This window comes from Protopterus annectens, chromosome 5.part0, assembly GCF_019279795.1.
Source record: "Protopterus annectens isolate FY-2018-M chromosome 5.part0, PAN1.0, whole genome shotgun sequence".
Classification (NCBI taxonomy): Eukaryota; Metazoa; Chordata; order Ceratodontiformes; family Protopteridae; genus Protopterus; species Protopterus annectens.
The window spans coordinates 1738741494-1738753152 of NC_056735.1; positions in this window are offsets into that span (position 1 = coordinate 1738741494).

The window sequence follows — 11659 nt, forward strand, 5'->3', positions numbered from 1 at the left end:
CACCAGTAATTGCATTTTGCAGACAGAGAGGATTTCAAATTTACCCGTACCTGGACAACAGCCTGATTCAAGCAGAGAGCAAAGACATTCTCCTAAAGCATCTGGCGTTTGTAAAAAAGTTAAGTTGCCTGGGGTACACAGTAAACGAAAAGAAATCAATACTAGTGCCCTCACAAGAGATGATATTCCTGGGTGCCAGCTTGAACACAACGGCCCAGATGGCTTATCTCACGCTGGATAAGCAAGGACAACTGACTCAATACTTTCAATTGATGGCAACAAAGACCCATCTCCCTGCAAGAAAAATTCTGCAGGCCTTGGGCTACATGGCATCTTGCATACTACTAATTCCATATGCCAGACTGCATATGAGGAAACTACAATGGTACCTAACGAGTGTATGGTCTCAACACTGTCAAAGTTTGGAAACAGTTATACCACTAATACCTTGCCTTCAGAAGGAGTTTCGATGGTGGGCTCAGGCTTGTCACCTCAACAAGGATCAGCCTTTTACTCAACCCACGGCCAGGCAAACACTGACAACAGATGCATCGAATTACAAATGGGGAGCACACATGGCAGGAAAATGTATTCAGGGCAAGTGACCCATAGAACAAAGGCATCTTCGCTTCAACCAAAAAGAGATGCTAGCTGTACAAAATGCCCTTATAGCTTTCAAGGACCTGCTGCATCCAGGACAACTACTACTAAAGACAGACAACACCACAGTTATGTGGTACATAAACAAGCAAGGGGGCAGTCACTCCTACCCCCTCTGCAGACAAGCCATGACCTTATGGAACACAGCTATAAACTATCAAGTTAATCTACAAGCACAATTCCTGCCAGGAGAGAAAAACACACTGGCAGACGACTTAAGCAGAAATATCATGGATCCCCACGAATGGGAATTGAATCCACAAATATTCAGAATGATAACACAAAAATGGTGGAGCCCGGACATGGATCTGTTTCCATCCCCAAGGAATTGCCAGCTACAGAAATTCTGCACAAGGAGTTACCATCCACAAGCATGGAAAGTGGATGCCCTCTCATTCAGCTGGAAAAACCTACAAGTATATGCTTTCCCACCATTGCCTCTTCTTCCAAAAGTAGTCATAAAAGCCAGGCAAGAGAAGCCAAAGATGATCCTGATTGCACCAGACTGGCCACGCCAGCACTGGTACCCAATCTTAAAAAACTTAGCACAAGGACCACCCTGGATTTTGCCTCAAATACCACATCTGCTGTATCAGAACAATCAGATACTCCACAGCCAGCTAAAGACCTTAAACCTAGCTGCATGGAAGATACCTTAGCCAAACAAGCAATGTCTCTCTCCAAAGCTGTTGTGGATGTCATCCTGGAGTACAGAAGGCCTAGTACCAGGAAAGCCTATTCGGATAAATGGAAGAGATTCTGTGCCTGGAACCAGGCTCACAGCCGTGACCCTCTTGTGCCAAACATTCCTCAGATACTACAATATTTGACTGAGATGCTGGACAAAGGCCTTTCCTTTTCATCCATAAAGATCAACGCCTCTGCCATCTCTGCTCATTACAACACTGATCCACCAATTTTCTCTCATCCCTTGCTAAAACAGTACCTCAGAGGGGCAAAAAACATAAGACCGCCCTGTAGAGCACCTACTCCAACTTGGGACCTCAACTTTGTTTTGGAAAAATTAACCCTACCTCCTTTTGAGCCAGCTAGCACAGCAGAATTAAAATGCATCTCTTGGAAAACTGCTCTGCTCCTGGCACTAACATCAGCACAAAGAGTTTCAGAATTACAGGCACTAATGGCAGTGGAACTTTTCCTCATTTTCCACCAGGACAGGGTGTCCTTAAGAACTAACCCTACTTTTATGCCTAAAGTGATTTCAAGTGTCTCTAAACCAAACTATTCACTTGCCAACTTTTTATCCAAAACCACAGAATAAAAGGGAGAGACTACTGCATTCATTGGACATTCACAGGCAGTTACGCTTCTACTTGGACAAAACCAAAGCTTTCAGAAAATCTGAGCAATTATTGGTATCATATGCTGCAGGAGCACAGGGAAAAGCCATTTCAAAACAGACCATTTCCAAATGGATAGGACATTGCATACGTTTCTGCTATACACACCATTGAAAACCTGTGCCTACCAGCATTAGATCTCACTCCACCAGGACAACAGCCACTTCAACGGCCTACCTCAGAGGAGTACCTACCAAGAATATTTTGGAAGCAGCAACATGGAGCTCTGTGCATACCTTCACCAAGCATTACCACCTGCCTCCTATACTCCAATCCAGAGCTGGCTTCGCCTCTGCAGTGCTGCAGGGCCTTATAGCCACCCCAAATGCATTATAGAACCAGCCACCCTACCTCAGCTTTGGGATTCTACCCAAGTGTAATGACTGCAGCAGTGTAACACGATGAACATAGTACAGTTTTGTAACTACCATAAATGTCGATGTTAGAGTGTTCACACTGCTGCATTCCAGATTACCCTCCCTCCTTCCCCACTTCATTGCTGGTACGTACCTAGGTCATCTACCCTTTACTACCTATGGGGAGTATTTGCTGGTAACTGAAAGTTGTAGTTGCTTGTCTTATTTATGTTTTATTAGCAGTTTGAATTGCCTACCTATTTGGGGGCACCTGACATCTGGGGCAAGAAAAACTGAAGAAAATGGTGTTGGCTGAATCTTATATACCCATGTCGCACTGAAGTCACGGAGGAGGCGACAGCAACCGACGCCGGACCAAGACTTTGGAACTCAGGCCGACTGGGGAACCGCCTGACGGCAGGATAACCCAAGTGTAATGACTGCAGCAGTGTGAACACTCGAACATCTACAGTTATGGTAGTTACAAAACTGTACTTTCTTGGGGACCTTTAATTTTGTTGTTGATAATTTGACTCGGTCCGCTTTTGAGCCTTCTTTTTCTTCTTTCTTGCAACTTTGTACTTGGGAGATTGTATTGTTGGTGGCTCTTCTGCCAAGAGGGTTTCTAAAATCCAAGACCTCATGGCAATTCCTCCCCTCCCCCCACAAGGTCATGGTGTTTCTTCTTTCTTACACTACTTTTATGCTGAAGATGGTTAGTGATTTTTCCTTGATTCTGTCTGTTCATCTTCCCTCTTTTTTTCCTTTTTCACAGACTGCTAGTAAGAAGGTACTACACATTTTGGATTTATATAGTTCAGATATTACTTGGATAAGAGTAAATGCTCAGAAGATCTGTGCAACTTGTTTCCTGTCATGCCCAGGAGATTGGGTTTGGCAGTGTCTAACAAACCATCTCTTTATCTCTAAGGCTGTTTCCAATTATTCTTTTCATGGCAAGCCACTTTCCTCTTCTGTCAGTGCTCATTTTACAAGGGCAGTAGACTTTTTAGTGCTTTTTTAAATGGTCTTGACAGTAGATCCATTTTGAAAGCTACTGCTTGATCTTTTGTCCACACTTTTACTAAGCATTATAATTTAAGTATCATTTACAGAGCCAGGGCATGATTTTCCAGAGCTATCCCTCATGGGTTTGTGGAGGGCTCTTCCCTGCCTTCCTCCTCCCATACTTCAGAGTAGCATTTGTAGTCTCCCAAGCATAAAGAATACTAGAACAGGGATAAGGAAGGACATAGTACAGTGTGTAAGATAGTACCATAACAGTGGTGTCCTACTTCTCACTGTTGCAGTGTTTGGTCCCTCCGTATTGCCTCCCTTTTTTTTCTGTTGCTTTTCTTCTGGTCAAGGAGTTTCCTCTTACATTCTTATGTCCTGCTTTCCCTCCTGGATGGGCATGTTGTTTTTTCTCTGGTTCTTCTGGGACACTTCAGTTCTGAGGATTAGTTGTCCATACGTGAAATATGTACCTTACACATAGGACTTGTGTCTGATGTACAATGCCTGGAATGTGTAAAGGCTTTGGTATACTGGCCGGATGTTAGGCTATCCTTGGCACACTATCCCAAGAGTAAAGAATACTGCAACATCTACTACTATGGTAAGATCTTACACAACTGTACCTTCCATTTAGATAGCGCACACTTATTAAAACTCATTTCCTCTATATCAAGGATGATTGGTGGTTTTTCAAAAGTCTGGCTATTGCCTTCCTGTGTCCGGAAGCTATATGGGGACACTTTAACTATTAATTTGTTTTTTCAAAGTGCTACCATGTTTTTCGTAGAACAGTTGAAAGGTGAATATCGAGAGCAGAAAAGTTGATCAAGCTGTGTCTAGCAGTTAGCTTTGTTTTGGTTTTATGTTTCTGATGTTCTTCGTGTTTCACTTTTGCAGTCATTACATTTGGGTAATCTGCTGGCAGGTTGCCCTCAGTCGGCCTGAATAACAAAGTCTTGGGTCCTGCATTGGTTGCTGTCTCCTCTTCCATGACGTCAGGTCGTCAGGGGTATAAAACATGCAGCCGACGGCATTTTAACCGTCTTTCTTGCCGCACGCTGTCCGAAACAGAAGCAGTTAACAAGTGCCGGTCGGCCGACTCCTGAAGTATTCGATGTTCATCGTGTTACCCTGCTGCAGTCATCACACTTGGGTTATCCTATCGTCAGGCAGTCCCGCAGTTGGCCGGAATTCCAAAGTCTTGGTCCGACGTCGGTTGCTGTCGCCTCTTCCCTGACGTCAGTGCACCAGGGGTATATATAATGCAACCGACGCCATTTTCTTCAGTCTTTCTTGCCGTGCGGTGCCCGAAGCAGAAGCAGTTCGCAAGTGCCGGTCGGCCAACTCCTGAGATTTTCATTGAGTTTCAGACCAGAATTCTTCTATAAAGCTAAGTACCCCGTTGGGGAAACTTTTCTTGCCTCAGACCGATGTCAGAAAAAGTTAACAATTGTATTTCTTGTGGGAAGCAAATACCTCATAAGGATTTTCATTCTTATTGCATACCTTGCCTAGGCCCAGACCACAACGTCACTTCTTGTCGGTTTTGTGCCAGGTTTAATAAGCGTACTATTAAAAGACGCTTTGATTTCGCACAACACTACTTCGGTAGGAAATTTAACTACACCATGCCGTCGGAGCAACCGACTACTGGTGTGCACAAAAAACGCAGGGATAAGGACAGACAGCCCAGGCCTAAGCCAGATTCCGAGGCCTCGGCTGATCCGGTCTCTGGTTCTCCGGTCCTCAGTGAGGCTCCGACGCAGCCCCTGACTACCGCAGATCTGGAAGCCGAGACTGCTACGGAAATTTTGACGGAATATACCAGGCCGATGCAGCCTTTTACTTCAGGCCCTTCAAACGACTTTGCTTCAAAAGACGTCGGTGCTACAGAAACACCATCGGTTTCTGAAGGTGTTTTCAGACCGACGACTCTCACCATTAAAACGTTTTCTAAGTCGAAGACTCCTTCTAAATCTAAAAGGACTGCACTTCAGTCTCCTGTTCAAGGCCCTATCCCTAAGAAACAGATGCTCAAAATGGCTGAAGATTTGATTTCTTTAATCAGGGGTTCACAGCCCCCTCCTGACAAAAGGCCTAGACAAGAGGAAGATTATGTTTCCTCTGAGCAAATGTCCATTTCTTCAGACTCCTCTGAGGACCAAGACTATTCCTTCTCTCCTTATGAAGATTCTGATGCTGAGGACTCTATTCCCTCAGCTTCTCCTCCTGAAGACTACTCCTTTGGGGAAACTTTACACACTATGAGGGAACATTTTCACTGGGAAGGTCAAGACTACTCTGATTCAAAGAAAAGGCTCAGAGAGGTTTTTACTCCCCCAACACAGACCACTTGCCATCCCACCAGTTTTGGACATTGTGGATGATGTCTATTTAGAATCCAGTTTCAACCCAGACTCTCTACCTCCTGCTCCGGCTAAGCCTGACAGATACTACAGAGTGCCTGATTCCCACAAATTTCTTTACAAAAGCCCAGTAGCTGACCCAGAGACTATCTCCCAGGGTCCCAAGGGGGCTAAGGCTTCTATGGCTAAAACCCAGTACCTTCTGAGAGGGATTCCAGAGCACTAGACAGGTGGGGGAAAAAGGTTTACACCTCAGCCACACTAGCTATGAGGGCACTGAATTGTCAGTTTCATATGCTTAAGTATCAGCAATTTCTAATCTCTCAGTTAAAGCAAAGAATAACCACTCTCCCTCAACAGTCTGAATTGAAAGAAGTACAGGATCTGTTGCATGCCACTGAGCAGGTGGGCAGACATACCTTACAATGTGGGTTTGATTCTTTGGAGGCCTCCTGCAGAGCAGCTGTCACTGGGTCTGTTATACGTAGGCATGCTTGGTTAAAGGAACAAACTCTGCCTGATCATGTTAAAGCAAAACTACTAGATGCTCCCTTATAGCAGGATGTTCTTTTTGGAGTTAAAGCAGAAGAAGTTTTAAAGAAAATGGAAGATAAGGCAAAATCTATGCAGACAGTCAAAGATTTCCTACAAGTACAACCCCCTCGCTTCAGCAGAAACTGGCCAACAAAAAATTGTTCCTTTCCAGCCACTGACAGACCGCAGAGGGGTAAATACAGACGCCGAAGGGGCAGAGGACAACCACAAGCCCAGTATAAACCTCATCAATGGGACACTACAACACAGAAGGGAGGAGAAGACAGGTCTCAATCCACCAGAAGGCAAACTCAATGACTTGCACCTCATCTGGCCAATCAATACTCTCTTGGCAGCCCCCTTGGGGGGAAAACTCACACTTTTTGCAGACAACTGGCACAGTCACAAAGGACAAATGGGTCCTAGACATAATTTTACGAGGATACAGATTCCACTTTCACACCTTGCCAATGAAAAGAGGAATGCCAAACCTGCCACAAAATCAATGGGCAGAGGCACAAAAGCAAATTACAGCTCTCATGGACATGAGAGCCATTCAACTGGTACCTACTTGAGAGCAAGGCCAAGGATTTTACTCAAGACTCTTTCTAGTGCCCAGAAAGGACAATGCCTGGAGACCAATTCTGGACCTTTCAATTCTAAACACTTACTTACAAGTACCCAAATTCAAGATGCTAACACTACAGCAGCTACTTCCCATGTTGGGCAAGGAAGCATGGCTAGTAACGTTGGACCTCAAGGAGGCATACCTGCATGTCCCTATCAGACAAAGTTGCAGAAGATACCTCCGTTTCATTGCAGGTTCAACCCATTACCAATTCTCTGCACTGCCCTTTGGCTTATCTACTGCGCCCAGAGTTTTCACAAAATGCCTGGCACCAGTAATTGCATACTGCAGACAAAGAGGAATTCAAATATATCCATACCTGGACGACTGCTTCATCCAAGCAGAAAGCAAAGACATTCTCTTACATCATCTGGCCTTTGTAAAGCATCTACTAAACTGCCTGGGGTACACAGTAAACTAAAAGAAGTCAAAACTAGTACCCTTACAAAAAATGACATCCCTGGGTGCCAGCTTGAATACAACGGCCCAGAAGGCTTATCTTACACCAGACAAGCAACTACAACTGACTCAATATTTCAAGACAATGGCAACAAAGACCCAATTAACTGCAAAAAAAATTCTGCAGACTTTGGGCTTCATGGCATCTTGCATACTAATAATACCATTTGAAAAGCTGCATATGAAGAAATTACAGTGGTACCTAAAAAGCGTAAGGTCTCAACACAGCCACAGCTTGGACACAATGATATCTCTCATTCCCTGCCTACAACAGGAATCTCAATGGTGGTCACAGGCATGTCACCTCAACAAGGGTCAGCCTTTCACCTTGCCCCCAGCCAGGCAGACTATCACAACAGATGTTTCAGACTACGCCTGGGGGGCACACATGGCAGGACAATGCATTCAAGGCCTATGGACTGCAGATCAAAGAAATCTGCACATAAATCAAAAAGAGATGCTAGCTGTACAGAAAGCTCTGACAGCCTTCAAGGATCTATTACATCCAGGACAACTTGCAATAAGGACGGACAACACCACAGTAATGTGGTACATAAACAAACAAGGGGGTACGCATTCCTACCCTCTATGCAGGCAAGCAATGATCTTATGGAACACAGCTCTGGCCTACCAAGTCCAGTTACAAGCTCAATTCCTGCCAGGACAGAAGAACACATTGGCAGACATCCTCAGCAGAAACATCAAAGATCCCTACAAGTGGAAACTAGATCCACAAATATTTGCAATGATAACTCAAAAATGGGGCCTTCCAAACATAGACCTGTTTGCCAGTCCTCAAAACTACCAACTGACAAAATTTTGTACAAGGACATTCCACCATCAAGCTTGGAAAGTGGACGCTCTCTCTTTCAGTTGGAAAAACCTGACAGCATATGCCTTCCCTCCATTACCTCTCCTCACAAAGGTTGTTTTGAAGGTCAAAAAGGAGAGACCACGACTGATTCTCATAGCCCCAGACTGGCCACGCCAGCACTGGTACCTGCTATTGAAAAATATGGCCCACAGCCCACCATGGATATTGCCTCAAATACCCCATTTGCTCACACAACAAAACAAACAGATTCTTCACAGCCAGCTCAAAACTTTAAATCTGGCTGCATGGCAAATCAACTAAACATCCAACCAGCTCCTCTTTCACAAGCAGTTCTGGATGTTATTCTGGAAGCCAGGAGGCCAAGCACCAGGAAGGCTTATTCGGACAAACGGAAAAGGTTTTGTGCCTGGAACCAAGCTAAAGGCCAAGACACAATTCAGCCTCACATGCCTCACATTCTACAGTATTTAGCTGAGATGTTGCACAAAGGACTTTCCATTTCCTCAATTAAAATCCATGCTTCAGCTATTTCAGCTCACTACAACACGGATCCACCTTTATTTTCACATCCTCTTCTAAGGCAGTTCCTCAGAGGGGCAAAAACATTAGACCACCCAGGAGAGCTCCTACACCAACATGGGACCTCAACTTTGTTCTGGAAAAACTAACGCTACCTCCCTTTGAACCAGCTTTCTCTGCAGATCTTCAGTTCCTATTATGGAAGACTGCCCTGCTCCTAGCAATAACTTCAGCTAGGAGAGTCTCAGAGCTACAGGCACTAATGGCAGTGGAACCTTTCCTCATTTTTCATCAAGACAGAGTTTCTCTGAACTAATCCTTCCTTTATGCCTAAGGTGGTTTCCAGTGTAGCTTTAAATCAAACCATCCACTTACCCACCTTCTTCCCCAATCCACAGAACAAAGGTGAGAGACTCCTGCATTCCTTGGACATTCACAGGCAGCTTCGTTACTACTTGGACAAAACTAAGGCTTTCAGAAAAACTGACCAGCTCTTTGTATCCTATGTTACAGCTTCTCAAGGGAAGGCTATATCTAAGCAAACCATTTCTAAATGGATAGGTCATTGCATACGTTTCGGCTATACCCATCATGGGAAACCAGTTCCTGCTACCATTAGATCCCACTCTACCAGGGCAACAGCTACCTCTACAGCCTTTCTCAGGGGGGGTTCCAACCAAGGAAATTTTAGAAGCTGCAACTTGGAGTTCAGTACACACCTTTACCAAACACTATCACTTACCTCTTTACTCTAAGTCCAGGGCGGGCTTCGCCACTGCAGTTCTGCAGGGCCTTATTGCCTCCACTAACCCTCAATGATACCTCCCCCCTACCTTAGCTTTGGGATTCAACCCAAGTGTGATGACTGCAGCAGGGTAACACGATGAACATAGTACAGTTTTGTACCTACCATAAATGTAGATGTTCAAGTGTTCACCCTGCTGCAGTCCAGGTTACCCTCCCTCCATCCCCTCTGATCTACTGGCAAAATCTCTTCTATGTCTTACTGATGTATTTGCTTATAGCTGAAGGGATTTTGTGTTTGTGCAGTGTTCACTCCATTTGGTACTAATTCTGACCACCTTTTTGGGGGCACCTGACATCTGGGGCAAGAAAAACTAAAGAAAATGGCATCTGTTGCATTATATATACCTCTGGCGCACTGACGTCAGGGAAGAGGCAACAGCAACCGACGCCGGACCAAGACTTTGGAATTCCGGCCGACTGCGGGACCGCCTGACGACAGGATAACCCAAGTGTGATGACTGCAGCAGGGTGAACACTCGAACATCTACATTTATGGTAGGTACAAAACTGTACTTTTTCGAGTTTCAGAACTGAAGTCTTCAAACTAAAGCGAAGTACCTCGTTGGGGAAACTTTTTCTTGCTCCTTACCGATGTCAGTAAAAGTTAATAATTGCATTACTTGTGGGAAGCAAATACCTCATAAGGATTTTCATTTGTACTGTATTCCTTGCCTAGGCCCTGATCACAACGTGCCTTGCTGTCAGTTTTGTGCTAAATTTAACCAACGCACTATTAAGCGTTGGTATATTTTTGCTTCTAAATATTTTGGTTCAAGATTTAACAATCCTGAAATGTCATCGGTTAGAAATCCGACTACCGGAGCTCACAAAAAACGCAAGGAAAAAGACAGAGACAGATTGATGTCTCTCCCTTGGATGGGTCCGGAGCCGCTGAGCAGGCACCAGTTTCTGAGGGTATTTTCAGGCCTCAACATTTTTATATTAAACCAACGCCATCAACAAAAACAAGGTCAAAACCGACTTCTATGTCTAAAAAACTGATGCATGAGCCACGTGCTCAGGCCCCTATGCCTAAAAAACAAATGATCAAAATGGCTGAGGATTTAATTACCTTGATCAGGGGTTCCCAACCCCCCTGCTAAGAGGCCTAGGCAAGGCACTGATTATGAATCTTCAGATCAGGTTTCCATTTCTTCTGATTCCTCTTCTGATCAGGAATTTTCTATTCCACCTTATGAGGATTCTGATGCAGAGGAATCCATCCCGTCTGCATCTCCTCCTGAGGATTACTCTTTTGGAGAGACGTTGCATACTTTAAGGGAACATTTTCACTGGGAGAGTCAGGACTTCTCTGAATCAAAAAAGAGGCTTAGGGATTTTCTTCTTCTTCCTCAGCATAGGCCTTTGGCAATAACTCCTGTATTAGACATTGTTGATGATGTGTTCTCGGAATCAAGCATGGCTCCTGATTCCCTGCGTCCAGCTCCTAGTAAGCCAGACAGATATTTCAGGGTTCCTGACTCCCACAAATTTCTTTTCAAAAATCCTGCTGCTGGTCCTGAGACAATTTCTCAGGGGTCCCAAGGGTGTTAAGGCTTTTACAGACAAAAAGTCTACCCCTTCTGATAGAGATTCCAGGGCGCTGGATAGATGGGGTAAGAAGGTTTATACGTCTGCAACCTTGGCAATCAGAGCTTTAAACTGCCAGTTTCATATGCTTAAATATCAACAGCATGTTATGGGCTTACTGAAACAGAAAATGATGTTGATTTCTGATTGTGTGGAAAATAGAGTTACAGGATTTATTGAATTCAGCAGAACAGGTTGGAAAGCATACTTTGCAATGTGGTTTTGATTCCTTGGAGGCCTCTTGCAGGGCCGCCATAACTGGATCTGTGATAAGAAGGCATGCCTGGCTCAAGGAGAAAAATCTGCCTGATCATGTTAAAGTTAAATTGTTGGATGCCCCTTTACAGCATGATAGTCTGTTTGGTAATAAGGCAGAAGAGGTTTTAAAGAAAATGGAAGACAAAGCTAAATCTATGCAAACTGTAAAAGATTTCTTGCAAGTGCAGCCACCCAGGTTCAGTAGGCATTGGCCTACTAAGAATTGGTCCTTTCCTATGTCCAACAGAGCCACTCAGGGCAAACCCAGG